Source organism: Mizuhopecten yessoensis, unplaced genomic scaffold, assembly GCF_002113885.1.
Source record: "Mizuhopecten yessoensis strain PY_sf001 unplaced genomic scaffold, ASM211388v2 scaffold11071, whole genome shotgun sequence".
Lineage (NCBI taxonomy): Eukaryota > Metazoa > Mollusca > Bivalvia > Pectinida > Pectinidae > Mizuhopecten > Mizuhopecten yessoensis.
In genome coordinates this window covers 10,721-26,545 of record NW_018408865.1, presented here as the reverse complement: position 1 = coordinate 26,545, position 15,825 = coordinate 10,721, and the positions used below count along the sequence as shown (strand labels likewise).

General features: G+C 35.4%; 1 protein-coding gene across 2 annotated transcripts in view; it reads right to left on the bottom strand.

Annotated features, from left to right (window-relative positions):
• Nucleotides 1-15,112, bottom strand: part of LOC110465346 — a 34,270-nt gene extending 19,158 nt beyond the window's left edge. Inside the window, exons 1-2 of one of the 2 annotated variants that reach the window (XM_021521099.1) lie at nt 15,029-15,112; nt 11,481-11,539 (exon numbers count right to left, since the gene is read on the bottom strand). The gene's annotated coding sequence lies outside the window, so the exon portion shown is untranslated. Of the gene's footprint in view, nt 1-11,480; nt 11,540-14,773; nt 14,905-15,028 lie in introns of those variants that run through there. The other variant, XM_021521100.1, reaches the window with a different exon arrangement.
• Between the last annotated feature and the right edge of the window lie 713 nt (nt 15,113-15,825).

The following is a 15,825-nucleotide window of genomic DNA, read 5'->3' as shown; positions in this document are numbered from 1 at the left end:
TGTTATGCTATCATGTTGTGTATTATTTTGTGTAATGATATCATGTTGTGTAATATTCTGTGTAATGTTAGCATGTTGTGTAATATTATGTGTAATGCTAGCATGTCGTGTAATATTCTGTGTTATGTTAGCATGTTGTGTAATATTATGTGTAATGTTAGCATGTTGTGTAATATTCTGTGTAATGCTAGCATGTTGTGTAATATTCTGTGTAATGTTAGCATGTTGTGTAATATTATATGTAATGTTAGCATGTTGTGTAATATTATGGGTAATGCTAGCATGTCGTGTAATATTCTGTGTTATGTTAGCATGTTGTGTAATATTATGTGTAATGTTAGAATGTTGTGTAATATTATGTGTAATGTTAGCATATTGTGTAATATTATGTGTAATGTTATCATGTTGTGTAATATTATGTGTAATGTTAGCATATTGTGTAATATTATGTTTAATGTTAGCATGTTGTGTAATATTATGTGTTATGTTAGCATGTTGTGTTATATTCTGTGTAATGTTAGCATGTTGTGTAATATTATATGTAATGTTAGCATGTTGTGTAATATTATGTTTAATGTTAGCATGTTGTGTAATATTATGTGTAATGATAGCATGTTGTGAAATATTATGTGTTATGTTAGCATGTTGTGTTATATTCCGTGTAATGTTAGCATGTTGTGTAATATTCTGTGTAATGCTAGAGCATGTTGTGTAATATTTTGTGTAATGATATCATGTTGTGTAATATTCTGTGTTATGCTATCATGTTGTGTATTATTTTGTGTAATGATATCATGTTGTGTAATATTCTGTGTTATGCTATCATGTTGTGTATTATTTTGTGTAATGATATCATGTTGTGTAATATTCTGTGTTATGCCAGCATGTCGTGTAATATTCTGTGTAATGATATCATGTTGTGTATTATTCTGTGTAATGATATTATGTTGTGTAATATTATGTGTAATGATATCATGTTGTGTAATATTATGTGTAATGTTAGCATATTGTGTAATATTATGTGTAATGTTATCATGTTGTGTAATATTATGTGTAATGTTAGCATATTGTGTAATATTATGTGTAATGTTATCATGTTGTGTAATATTATGTGTAATGTTAGCATATTGTGTAATATTACGTGTAATGTTAGCATGTTGTGTAATATTATGGGTAATGCTAGCATGTCGTGTAATATTCTGTGTTATGTTAGCATTTTGTGTATATTATGTGTAATGTTAGCATGTTGTGTAATATTATATGTAATGTTAGCATGTTGTGTAATATTATGGGTAATGTTAGCATGTCGTGTAATATTATGTGTAATGTAAACATGTGATGCGATTTTCTGTGTAATGTTAGCAAGGTTTCTTTTTCTTTTATATATGTGATTTTGTTAAGTATAATTCAGTCACAATTGTAAGTGAAGCTTTGTGCATAATACATATTATTATATGCATGAAATGTATCGCAATCACATTGGTCGGATCATATACGCGTGACAATGCAGTCCTGAAAATCTCATGTAGATTGGTTATCCGGTGTATATCGATTTCTAAATATAGCTTAAATGGAAATTTCCCGGAACCTGTCGTAGCGCATGCGCAGTTAGACCTGAATGCGATCTGTCAGACGACATAATAATATGGCTGCTGGCGAATGTTTCTCCTCCATTACATCAGAAAATAACCAAAACTATTCGAGGATAAAGATGCTGTTAACATAAACAAGAGTACCGCGGGGCGGAACAATATACACCCGTTGAATGCCATCTAGTGTTATATACTTTCTTACATTGAAATAAGAGTGGTTAGCTGACATGCTATAAAAAAGAGATCCCATTAGTTCTTGGTCAGTTCAATCTTTTCTCTTCTTTCCTCTAATCTGTTTGATCGAGTCATGTTAATAGTAAATGCACCTTGAGGTAACTTTTGATCTAAACTTAATACTGATGTGTATGAAAACCAACCTTCAAAGTGAGTTTGTCATTTCACATATTTACTAGTACAGTACTTTATGTGAAAGAAATAGTATCGATCATTGCAATATGAGAAAGATCTGTTCAGTTCTTCTTTTATTCCATTTTGTTTTTATGATCAGTCTTAAAATATAACATGCACAATAAGGGATTAAGGGGAACCTACATTTAAAATTTGAGAAAGATCCCTCCCGTACTTCCTGAGAAATAGTGATAACAAACTTTCACTATCAAAATCCAAGATGACTGCCTGTCAGCCATGTTGTTTATCCGATCAGTCTCAAAAGATGCCCTGCACAGCTAAGGACCAAGGGGAACCTACATATAAATTTGAGAAAGATCCCTCTGATACTTCTTGAGAAACAGCGATATCAAACTTTCACTATCAAAATCAAAGATGGCTGCCCGTCGGCCATGTTGTTTATCCGATCAGTCTCAAATGTTGCCCTGCACAGCTTAAGACCAAGGCAAACCAACATATAAAATTTGAGAAAGATCGGTCTGGTACTTCTTGAGAAATAGCGATAACAAACTTTCACTATCAAAATCCAAGATGACTGCCTGTCAGCCATGTTGTTTATCCGATCAGTCTCAAATGTTGCCCTGCACAGCTTAAGACCAAGGGAAACCAACATATAAAATTTGAGAAAGATCGTTCTGGTACTTCTTGAGAAATAGCGATAACAAGAATTGTTTAAGGACGGACGACGGACGGACCACGGACGCAGGGTGATTTGAATAGCCCACCATCAGAGGATGGTGGATTAAAAATTGTCGAATCAAAATTCTTTTAAGGGAGACACAACTTCATATCATGATTATAATGTATACCAAGTTTGGAAGAGATTGGTCGAAAAATGAAGGAGGAGATTGCCGGACAAACAAAAGTTTACGCCTGACAGACGGACAAACCCATACCATAATACTCCCGTCAAATTTGATGGGCGTATAAAAAGGCCATTCAACACGCAGTACATGTCCTCCATGCTTATCTTAAAAAAAAGAACCTAGACGATGTCTTCGAAAGCTATGATGCTGAACTGCTGAATTCAAACCTGGCTAAATTTTACACGGAGGCTCGCGTACAAAAATCAGAACCTTGAATTTTGTTTTGTTTTATTTTATTATTAAAGCTTATGATAAAACAGTTATGGGCTTTTGTGCATAATAATGTATAATAATACATAGTTTGGTGTAATGTGCAGGTAAAGTAATGTTAGCAAGTTGCGTAATATTCGGTGTAATGAAATGTATGTAATTCTAACATGTTGTAAAATATTCTGTGTTATGAAAGCTTTAGTTTAATGTGCTGTGTAATGCTTGCTTTTTGTTTAATATTCTGTGTTAGGCCAAATAAAAATATATGTATGTTTCCTGTTTCGACTCCAAAAACAAGAGGCCCAATTAAGGGCCTTAGCGGTCACCTTAGATATATTATAGGTACTGGTAGCTCAATTTCATTGTTGAGATGTGATGTGAAAAACAACATGTAACAATTTCATTGTTGAGATGTGATGTGGAAAACAACATGTAAACTTACTAAGTGAAATACAATACTTGTCATGCATGTATTGCATCAAAGGATAATATTTTAAAATATTGGTAAATTTTCCCTTTGGGGCCCCTCCCTAGCCCCTAGGATAGGGCAGGAATCCCAATTTTACAATTTGAAAACCATCTTCCTCCAAGGATAATTCTGACCAAGTTTTAATAAATTTCTGCTAAAAATGGATAAAATATACCCAAAAGTGTTATTTCCCTATATAAACTGTAGTAAATTTTACCCCCTCCCCAAGGGAGAACGGATGGCTTTGGGGTCCTGAAATTTAAAATTTAAATAAAGCCCTTGATGATTTGTCCATCTATGCAGAGAAAATGACTGTAGTACCTCTGAGTCTGGAGTAGAAGATTTTTGAAATATTGGCTAATTTTCCCTTTGGGGCCCCGCCCTGGCCCCAGGGGTTGGGGTAGGAATCCCAATTTTACAATTTGAACCATCTTCCTCCAAGAATAATTCTCACCAAGTAAGAATAATTTCCTATAGAAAATTGTCAAAATATACACAAAAGTGTTATTTTCCTATATAAACTATAGTAAACTTTACCCCCTCCCCAAGGGAGAATGGATGGCTTCGGGGTCCTGAAATTTGCAATTTAATAAAGCCCTTGATGATCTGTCCATCCATGCAGAGAAAATGACTGTAGTACCTCCGAGTCTGGAGAAGAAGATTTTTGAAATATTGGCTAATTTTCCCTTTGGGGCCCCGCCCTGGCCCCAGCCGGTGGGGTAGGAATCCGAATTTTACAGTTTTGTAGCCTCATCTACCAAGGATGGTTCTGACCAAGTTTGAAAAAATTCCATCCACTGGTTCTTGAGAGGAAGTCGAAAATGTAAAAGGTTTACGCACGACTCTCTTTTGTATTACTGATAATTTCTGTTATCAATTTCCACTGCCACCAGTTCAAACTAATTGAACAACAAAATAAGTACATTTATGTTTACACTATACTTACAACAAATTTACAGTTTTTTAATACGTCATAAAATATAAAAGTCTTCACTATTGTGAACTCATCTTTCCACTCCAAACCTATCTCCAACTATAAACTGTAAAACTACACAGATTCACAAACTACAACAAAAACTACTATTATTACTAATTTCCTAATTCACACTTTAACTCTATCTCTCTAACTATCCTCTATATCTCTAGACCTCTCATCAACTTGGTCTCCCTAACTCTACCTTCTACCTCAAGACTACTTAACTCAACTTCCCAACCCAACCCTTTTCTACTCCTGTGACTCCCAAGCTAAACTACCTTACTATCTGTCCCTTAGCAAAATCCTGCTACATTAAAATTGTTGATGCTGCTGAAATCCTGCTAAAATTCGACCCCTACATGACTAGGTTCAATTGGCCATACATTTATCCAGTTAAATTTTGACTTGGGGGGGGGGGGGGGGGTCAGTATCAGCTAACACTAACATCAAAGACTGGACTCCCCCTTCCTACAGATGGTCACACTAATCTACAGATCCCACGGCTACTGAATTAGCCACTTTCTTCAAAAAAACTCTGACACTGACCAGGAGCCAATGATTATAAAATTCATAGCAAATTATATGCACACTGAAAACAATTAAACGGCTAATAAATGCTATCATGTGTAATATTCTGTATAATTATATCATGTTGTTTATTATTCTGTGTTATGCTAGCATGTCAAAAGAAGTTGCTTGAGGATATTATTAATCATTTGACCACAATGACCTTGAAACTGGGTCAAGGTCATAAATTTAGTCCTTCATCCCTGCAGGCAAGTGGCTAAATATCATCATCCATGGCATTTTAAAGAAGAACTTTTTGAACATTTGAACGCAGTTACCTTAAAAGTAAGTCAAGGTTATTTCATTGAACAAACTTGATAGCACCCCAACCACAAATGCTTCTAGCCAGATATCATCACTCATGGTCTTTTGGTTATTGGGAAGATATTGCTTAAATATTTTATCATACTTGAGCCCTGTGCCTTTATAAGTGGGTAATGGTACGTCATTCAGTTAACAAACTTGGTAGCCCTTCATTCTAGCATGTTTCTGGCCAAATAAAAGCACCCTTGTCCTATTGGTAATTGAGAAGAAGTTGTTCAAAGAAAAAAGTTGATGGCGTACAAATGACAGACAAGCAACAGACACCGTAACATGGCAAAAGTAAAATCAGTTAACTAATGGATAATGCTCCCTGAAAATATTATCGAGATTAGAATAAAGTGTGCTAGTACATGTATGCATGTATGTTGCTTATTGTATGTTTTGTGTTACATATCTTGACCTGCAATTCATCATGCCATTTTTATCTCTGAAATTCCAAACTCCAAAGTTCAACAAAAAGCTTCTAGCTACATTCCACATTCACTAATTTACTAAATTTCACAGAGATATCTTCAATGAGTCGAGAGATATGGCCCTGGCTTTGAATTTGACCTTTGACATCAATGTAACACCGACCTTGAATATGTGCACTGCCTTTCCATTCTATCCCTCAATTAATTGATTTTTCTTTATAATGGAATAAGAAGTGATATCCGTGACAATGAATTTGACCTCAGTGTAGCCTTGATCTTGGGCATTTAAACCAAACAGTGGTAGGCAGCACACCATCTTACCATTCTACATGTACCTCATACATTTTATTGAGCTCTTTCCATCGAATCGGAAGTTATTGTCCAGATAATGAATTTGACCTCAATGTGACCTTGACCAAATTGAGTATACAGCACATCACCTTGCTGTCCTTTATGTATATCATTAAAATTTCATTGAGCCATATTTAGCGAGTCCGAAATTATGGCCCGGGACAGACGAACAGACGGACAAAGCAGTGACTATTGATGGTTCCCAAAAATGTATTTGGGAAATATAAATAGAAATTATTGCATGTACAGGCAACGATTGCATATACTCTTCCCCTTGAAATGGTATTATTCAAATGACTGGAGTTTTTTTGTAGTAAATAGTGCAATGTCAGATTTTTGCATCAAACCATGTCTTATCTACTGTCTTATTTTTTTACCACACAATGGGAGTTATTACATGGGTCTGGGGTGTACAATTTCATATTTAGAATACTAGCCTCTTAGTAGGACGAAACAGCTCCATGATACTCCAGACTATATAAGGATAAAATCCCTTTATCCCTATGGTAGAAGAAGGATTTTGAAGGTTTTACCTCTATCTCCCCTATTGGTCCCTGCCCCTAGGGAGGCAACACCCACCGTTTACACAAAATTGCTCAAGGATGCTCTACAGATTTAGTTAAAATCCACTAAGCCGTTCAAGACTAGTAGTGTTTTAAAGGCAAAGTTGACGGACGGACGATGGACGCTTGGCCTTCGGGCAGGTGAGCTAAAAAGGATGTACTTCTATATGAAGAAACAAGTGGCCCAAGAGGGCCTGTATCGCTCACCTGAATATTTAAGCAGTCATAGCAAAATATTCTCATTAAATATTATATTGCACTAAAAATATTTCCCTCGCATACTTTGTTGGCTCCATCTGTTGAAACTACCAGCAAAATATTATTATAAGATTCTATGCTTTTTGATTCTTCCTCAGAAGTTGCTTGACATATTTTTCCCTGTTATCTTGAAAGTAGGTCAATGTCATTTTCCTTCTCAAATTGGTTAGCTCTATTCCAAAAAGCTACCAGCCAAATCTTATGAATCCATTCCTTTTAGTTCTCAAGAACAAATCCATTAAAATGTTGTTGACCTCTGTGAACTCTAAAAGTAGGTTGAGGTCATTTTCATTTGCAAACTTTGGTGAGCTCTATCCCATGTAGTCACCAGCCAAATATTATAATTTTATGCCCTTTAATTCTTCAGAAGAAGCTGTTTGAACTGTTCGACATATTTGAACGCTGTGACCTTGAAAGTAGGTCAAGGTCATTTTCATTTGCAAACTTTGTTTGGCTCTTTCCCAGGAAGCTACAAGCCAAATATAGAGATTCTATACCTTTCAGTTCTTCAGAAGTCGTTTGAAGTGTCTGACACATTTAACTCCTGTGGCCTTAAAAGAAGGTCAAGGTCATTTTCATTCTCAAACTTTGTTGGGCTCTATCAAAGGAAGCCATCAATCAAAAATAAAGATTCTATACCTTTCTGTTCTTCAGAGGAAATCATTTGAAGCTTTTGCCATATATGAACCCTGTGACCTTGAAAGTAAGTCAAACAAGTTTTCATTCTCAAACTTTGTTGGGCTCTATCCCAGGAAGCCAACAGCCAAATATAAAGATTCTATACCTTTCAGTTCTTCAGAAGAAGTCGTTGGAAGCATTTGACATATTTGACCCCTGTGACCTTGAAAGTAGGTCAAACAAGTTTTCATTCTCAAACTTTTTTGGGTCCTATCCCAGGAAGCCACCAGTCAAATATAAAGATTCTATACCTTTCAGTTCTTCAAAAGAAGATGTTTGAAGTGTTTGACACATTTGACCCCTGTAACCTTGAAAGTAGGTCAAGGTCATTTTCATTCTGAAACTTTGTTGGGCTCTATCCCAGGAAGCCAACAGCCAAATATAAAGATTCTATACCTTTCAGTTCTTCAAAAGAAGATGTTTGAAGTGATTGATATATTTGACCGCTGTGACCTTGAAAGTAGGTCAAACTAGTTTTCATTCTCAAACTTTTTTGGGCTCTATCCCAGGAAGCCTTCAGCCAAATATGAAGATTCTATACTTTTCAGTTCTTCAGAATAAGTTGTTTGAAGTTTTTGACATATTTGACCCCTGTGACCTTGAAAGTACGTAAAACTGATTTTCATTCTCAAAATTTGTTGAGCTCTATCCCAGAAAGCCACCAGCCAAATATAAAGATTCTATACCTTTCAGTGCTTCAGAAGAAGTCGTTGGAAGCATTTGACATATTTGACCCCTGTGACCTTGAAAGTAGGTCAAACTAGTTTTCATTCTCAAACTTTTTTGGGCTCTATCCCAGGAAGCCTTCAGCCAAATATGAAGATTCTATACCTTTCAGTGCTTCAGAAGAAGTCGTTGGAAGCATTTGACATATTTGACCCCTGTGACCTTGAAAGTAGGTCAAACAAGGTTTCATTCTCAAACTTTTTTGGGCTCTATCCCAGGAAGCCTTCAGCCAAATATGAAGATTCTATACCTTTCAGTTCTTCAAAAGAAGATGTTTGAAGTGTTTGACACATTTGACCCCTGTGACCTTGAAAGTAGGTCAAACTAGTTTTCATTCTCAAACTTTTTTGGGCTCTATCCCAGGAAGCCTTCAGCCAAATATGAAGATTCTATACCTTTTAGTTCTTCAGAAGAAGTCGTTCGAAGTGTTTGACACATTTGACCCCTGTAACCTTGAAAGTAGGTCAACGTCATTTTCATTCTCAAACCTTGTTGGGCTCTATCTCAGGAAGCCATCAGCCAAATATGAAGATTCTATACTTTTCAGTTCTTCAGAAGAAGTTGTTTAAAGGAAAAGTTGATGGACGACGGACGGACGACGGACGGCGCACCATGACATAAGCTCTCTTGCCCTTCGGGCAGGTGAGCTAAAAATGATACAATGAAGGTTTGATGATTGTCAAATAAATAAAATGTAAATATTTGCTTACAATTATGATAATACAATAAAAGTTGCTTGAATTTCTTCAGTTTTATATGATTTTTATGAAACCCAATGCATTGAATTTTTTGGCTCAGCTGATCCTAACTAACATGTGAAATTTCCTTTATTTGTTTCATAAATCTCAAATGAAAAGAAAACTTAAAATTAGAAACCATGTATGTTCATGACAACAATTTATTTGTATGGTTAGCAGTACCTGATACTGTAAGCCAAAGGCTAACTAATACCTTTGCTACTATATAAACCAAAACTGTAAGCGAAAGGCTTATTAATGCAAAGCAATATAGTCTCCCACCAGTAATGAGTTAATCACTATTTTATCAAAAACAAAAAAATAAGATAACAAAAAAAAGTATTTTGCACAAAGGGGGCATTACTCCATTAAAATGGGTTGAAATCCCAAATTAAAATGCCAGTGCACAACTACATAGGATACCGATCATTCATGCAAAGTTTCAATGAAGTCTTAACCTGGTAGTTAAGGAGGAGTTGCACGGACAAGTATTTCGCACAAAAATCCTAACTCCATGAAAAAGGGTCGAAATCCCAAATTAAAATGCCAGTGTACAACTACATAGGATACCGATCATTCATGCAAAGTTTCAATGAAGTCTTAACCTGGTAGTTAAGGAGGAGTTGAACGGACAAGTATTTCGCACAAAGGGTCATAACTCCATGAACAAGAGCTGTCGGAGAACAGCATAGCTCGCCTATGTATGTTATCATAATACTGCAACTATCAATAGAAACACATGTATAGTAAAACGTTGATATAGTGCCTGTCGTTTTATTTGCCACCTCACTTACCACCAGGATATTTCAAGGACTGTTAAATGTGTAGAAACATCTATGTGAAGTGATTGTTAAGAAATTAACAAAGTGCAATAAAGCTGTTTTTGGACGCTAAAATATGAAAATATGGTTCAACACATTGCTTACACTCAATACAAATACTTCAACTTTATAATAGACAACAGCCTATTGATGGTGGTGGTCCAACACTACCCAACAAAACTTGCCCAAAAACTTAAATCAAGTCCAAATAAGCTGTTTTTGGGCCATAAAATATGAAAATATTGCCCCGAACATTGCTAACACCCCATATAAATGCTTCAACCTTATAATAGACAACAGCCTATTGATCCAACACTGTTTGGAAAAAACTTGCACCAAAACTTTAACCTCTGAAGGTTCCCGGACGCAGACGCCTTCGAATAGGCGAGCTAAAAAGGGTCAAAATCCCAAATTAAAATGCTGGTGCACAACTACATAAGATACCGATCACTCATGCAACGTTTCAATGAAATCCACCTGTTAGTTAAGGAGTAGTTGCACGGACAAGTTACTGTGGACGACAGACAGACAGACAGACAGACAGGTTGATTCCAGTATATCCACCTAACTTCGTTGTAAGGTATAACAAGACTACCAAACTCTGTGTACATGTACCATGCTAAAAGATTTATGGGGATGGCCAGGTTGTTATTACAGTGTTTTCCTGTAAAACGGGGGATTTTTTTCTATTTTGTGAAAATTCTTTGAGGTGTATACATTTTTACATAGGCAATGCTGCTACGATATACACATGTACAAATATTAGTGTACAGATGTAGCAAATGTAAAGTTAAAGAAATTTACGATTTTGTAAAACTTTTAAAGTAGCCAAACCCTAAAATGCTGAACTTAACCAAAATAAACCATATTCCTTGGGAATGCCGTAGGTCCTCCCTGTGTATCAATGCACCTTCCCTAACCACCGGGAATTTCAGGCCTTACATGATCACACAGAGATCCCACCAAATGTGACGTGCAGGCAGTCACCCATCCAACTACAGTACTGACCACACCCGACGTTACTGAACAAGTGAGCGGGTCCCTGGGTTAAACAGCATCACTGGAAAAGCAAGCTTTCCAGTAAGGCAGTATTTCCTTAGATTTACAATTGTACAGACAAAGCTTTAATTATGTCATGTAAAGGGCAAGGAATACCCTTTTTAAAGACATCAGTTTATCCTGGAAGGGAAGGGAACCTGTAACACTCTGAAATGAGGTGTATGCATGAACTTTAAGTGCAATGAGTGTAGTAAATTTACTTTGGTTACTTTTGAGGTCCCAGACTGTTAAACCAGTGGGTTTGTTTACTTAAATTTTATAGCAGCTATTTCAAGTACCCTGCATTACTTGAGAATATGAATAAACATTTCGATTAAAAATGGCAAGATCTTTCTGATTTTTTCTTTATTTTGGGAAAATAAACACACATGTAGGCTATAGGGAAAGCCTGTTTTCACCTCTAAAAATAGGCAAAAATAATCCCAGTAAACAGAACGAGATGTAAGTAAACACTATAGTTACCTGAATTCTGATGAGCTCTTATGAATTACTTCACTTTCACCAACTTCCAATACTACGATCTACAAGTACAAAAAACAGTGTTAAAGTAATGCTACATATTAATGTAATTATTGATGAAAACATTTTGAAATTCTCTTTTATGGCAAACACAAATAGAAGTGATTTCATGTTTCCTTATCTATAAAGTAGATCTGTATTGTATTTTTCAAGCCCAATCTCTTCAAACCCTGTAATCTATATGTATGGTTATGTCTCAGGGATCTCAACCTTTTCCATGTTATGACCCATGGACTAAATTACCAGTGGCAGGGCCAGACCTCAGGCCGAATCCTGGCAGCATGATTGTTATTATTTCTCCATGCCAAGCAAGCAGGTACATGTATATACAGAGTGGTGACCTCAACCACTTCCATGCTCTTTTAACAATGTTGTTTAAAAATGTTCAATATATTTGACCCCTGTGACCTTGAAAGAAGTCAAGCACTGCCCTCTGGGCCTCTTTGTTTTTCATTGCTCCAGGGCTGTACAATTTCACTACGCTGGTACCCATGACTAGTTGATTTAATTTTATGTCACGGTCAGTGAAAATAAAGAATCTTCTAGAAGAGATGAAAGTTCTAAAGACTCGTTGTTGAGAATTTTTCTTTTTATAATATTTCTTCGTCCATAAGAATAATTTTTCTGCTTTTATAATATATATACATATATATAGAGAGAGAGAGTGGTGACCTCAACCATTTCCATGCTCTTTTAACAATGTTGTTTAAAATGTTCAATACATTTGACCCCTGTGACCTTGAAAGTAGTCATGGTCATTTTTATTTACCAGGTAGGTGCTTTATAGTACCAAACCCAAGGTAAATTTGTACCTGCAGGCAAAATATGACTCTCGGCCTTACAGAACTTTTTATTGTCTTTTACCCATAATAGTCCATGAATTGGCCAGTGCTTAAAGTTGACCGTTGACCGTTGACCTGAACAAAACATTTTTGAAAAACTTTTGCAGTCCAGTTCTTCATAACACAAACACAATGACTTTTGAAATTTTCAACATACATGTACTTCACCCATGATCTTGAAAGTAGGTCAAGGTCATTTATATGAGAAAATTTGTAGCACTCAACCCAAGATACCATCTGGCATAACATCAAAATACTGGGTCTTATGAACTTAAAAATATTCCCAACTTCTTTACCAATGTTGACCTTTGACCCCGACCACTGCTGAAATTGACATGTCATGTCCTTAACAACTTGCACCGCTGGTCTACAATACCAAAGTAATGCTCTAGACCATATGTTCTTCTAAAAAATATGTTCTTTCAAAATTTTAACAATGTCACTCCTGTGACCTTGAAAGAAGGCAAAAGTATATAGAATATATGCAGGGCCCCTGCATTTTCCTCTTCAATTCATACAGGAGATGGTGTCAGTAAGAAATATCAAAATGATGATCCCTGTGTTTTACAGATAAACCTTAGAAACACTTTTAATACATGTATATGCAATATTGTTTCACTTAGCCCTTCATTCGAAGAGAGAGAAAAAAAGAGGATTTGGTTCCCTTTATATCCACAGGGTTCATATTCATTCAACACCATTTATAATGGGATAGGTGTTTTTTCCAGGTACAGCATTGTGCCAAAAGTATTCGAGGTTTCCCCATATTCAATCTTATTTTAATGCATTTTTACATTGTATTTATTCTAATTTTTGTGGCTAATTATTGCGCCATTGAAACAAAGTTTCATATGCTGAAAGATAAGTTTCTATATAAAAATTCAAGAATATTTTCAAACATTTGTGTTGACGGGTATATGAGGTATGACAAGTTATTCAGATGAAATTGATTTTACCACACCATTTTGTTCTTTGCCAATACAATGGCAGTGAAACTGTATTTCAAAGAATCTTTCACCAGATTTTACAAATCACTCCCAAGGAAAAATATGGAAATATTATCTGATAAAACACCGTCTTTTTTTTCAGGGTGTCTAATTTCATTGCCCTGGTGCAATAGCTTGCTCCAGAAAAACTTAAATGAAAAAAGATATAGATTCATGAACTATAGAGTAAATCCGGACAAATCATGACTACTTTTGGTACGATGCTGTAGGTAACAGGAAACACACATTATTGCATTTGGCCTGACAGTATTCTGTTTTATCCATCATTATATAATGTAAGGATTATTAAGCAAACAGGGGTGTGGTGGTTTTTCCATGATAGCTATCTTCAGAGGTTATAGAATTTTGCATATTTTTAGAAAAATACATCATTGCATATTCACAATACATCTCCAGCACACATGCAATCTTACACATATAGGGAGATATTAGCCAGGTGGTATATAGTTAGTGCCTGATAAGACAGCTCCTTCGAATTCCTAAAAATTGTTATGATTAAATGTATAAATTGTATATCTTGTAAAGTTCTTTAGAGGGGTGGCTTGTTCTAGCTGTAGATAGAGCACTATATCAAATTAAAATGTTGCATATTTATTTTTATTTATCACTAACATTGTCTTATGTTATTGTAGCTTTACTGTACATGCCATATATTTAGATCTACTCCACTCAAATAACCTAAGCTATTTTATAGACAAATAAAGAAAATAAAGTATTTGATACGATATGAATTAATTTTATTTTGCTTGCTAAGAACATTTTCACGTAACATTTTATTTACTTCAATAAGATATTTAAAGTATGAGCTTGAATGCAAACATTATGCTAATTTACATCATTTACATGCTACATGTGCCATATATATACTTACCTTTGTACATTTTTAAAAGGTTTGAAAATAAGCCTTTTAAGTTTAAATGGCAATAAATGTTGATTTGAAAGGTCTTCTATTCTTTCCCTTTTTAGATGACTAAATGATTATTTTTCTGTTCAAAATACGTGCCACTGTTTCATCAGCCGAAGACAATGTACAGGAGCTCGAGAGTAAAAGACAAGTTAAATCGATAGATCCCGGCCGACACACTTAGGTACATATATGCATCATCTGCTCTCTAACTGAAGTGGATGCATAAGCCTTAGGACCTCCGTCGACAATTCATTTTAATACGTTTTGCATGAACCAGATGCACTATCGTTGAGATCTACTGGAAGAATTTTGAATAACAAAACGCACCATGAAATAGTTACGGCAAAAAGCACCGACGTTGGTAGAAGGAGAGACTGTACTGCTGTCTGTTCTATTTTTAGTACAGACTGTCTGCAGTAGCAACCTTAGATTTCTTTAACATAATAAAAACACATTTTTGAGAAACAGAAAACAACTTACCTTCGAGCAGATTTTCACTTAGGTACATATGCAGAAAATTTTGTAAGTAACAATGGAATTTAGCACACAGTATTTCCATAGAACAAGATAAACTGAGACAGCGGCAGTGATAATGCGAGTCCTTGCCGTCTGCCTCGTTTCCACCGTTCAATGTTATATTTTACGCATAAATTATGTTGACAACCTATATTTCGTGCATGAAACATTCATAACATTTCATTCATTGTTGTTTTTATGCATGTTAGCTTTTCTTACCGTGCCAATAAATAGTAAACACACAGGCAGGGTCCGAGTCATGAACGGACGATATTTTGGACAGCAGCAGGGGTTCACTGGTCACATTGTCGCAGACTCCGTGCACATGGTCTAAGGGAGATAACTCGCAAATCATCTTTGCGCCCAACCGGAAAACCACTTCGGGCCTTTACGTCATATATTTTTTTCCTATTCTGCTAACCAGTAAATTCCCAATTGGCAGACAAATTTGCATAATGCTATCGTTGATATTTTGTGTATGTAGCAAAGAATTGTTTGATTATTTATTATTTTTGTGAAATTCTCAGGTATAGAGCATGGTCCACAATTTTGTGCAGGTCTGGGGTAGGTACAGACAGTGGCGTCCCAATCAAAATAAATTCATAACGAAAGAGGTCCTCCGACTATTTTCTGTAAAGGCAAATTAACAGGAAAAGTAACTGTTTTGTATTTTCTTATTTCCGAAGACATCAAGCATGCAGTAAAGATGTACAAACTTTACAGCTACATATGTAGAGTTAAAAGCTCATTAAGCTCTCTGTTGAAGATATAGATTTTTTTGTTTACAACTGAAAAAAAGACGGATGTAAAATACTACCACGGTTCTAAATCCGTCGATACTATACTATACATACTGATACTGCTATTATCACTTACATTTTTACACGATCCAATACTTTAAATTAAATATGTAGATTATCATAATTCGGCGTTACATTTAGATTTTCGATCAGTTAGGTAAGAAATTAAGGTAAAAAAAAATCCCTTTTGTATTATGTAACTTTGATTTATAAATG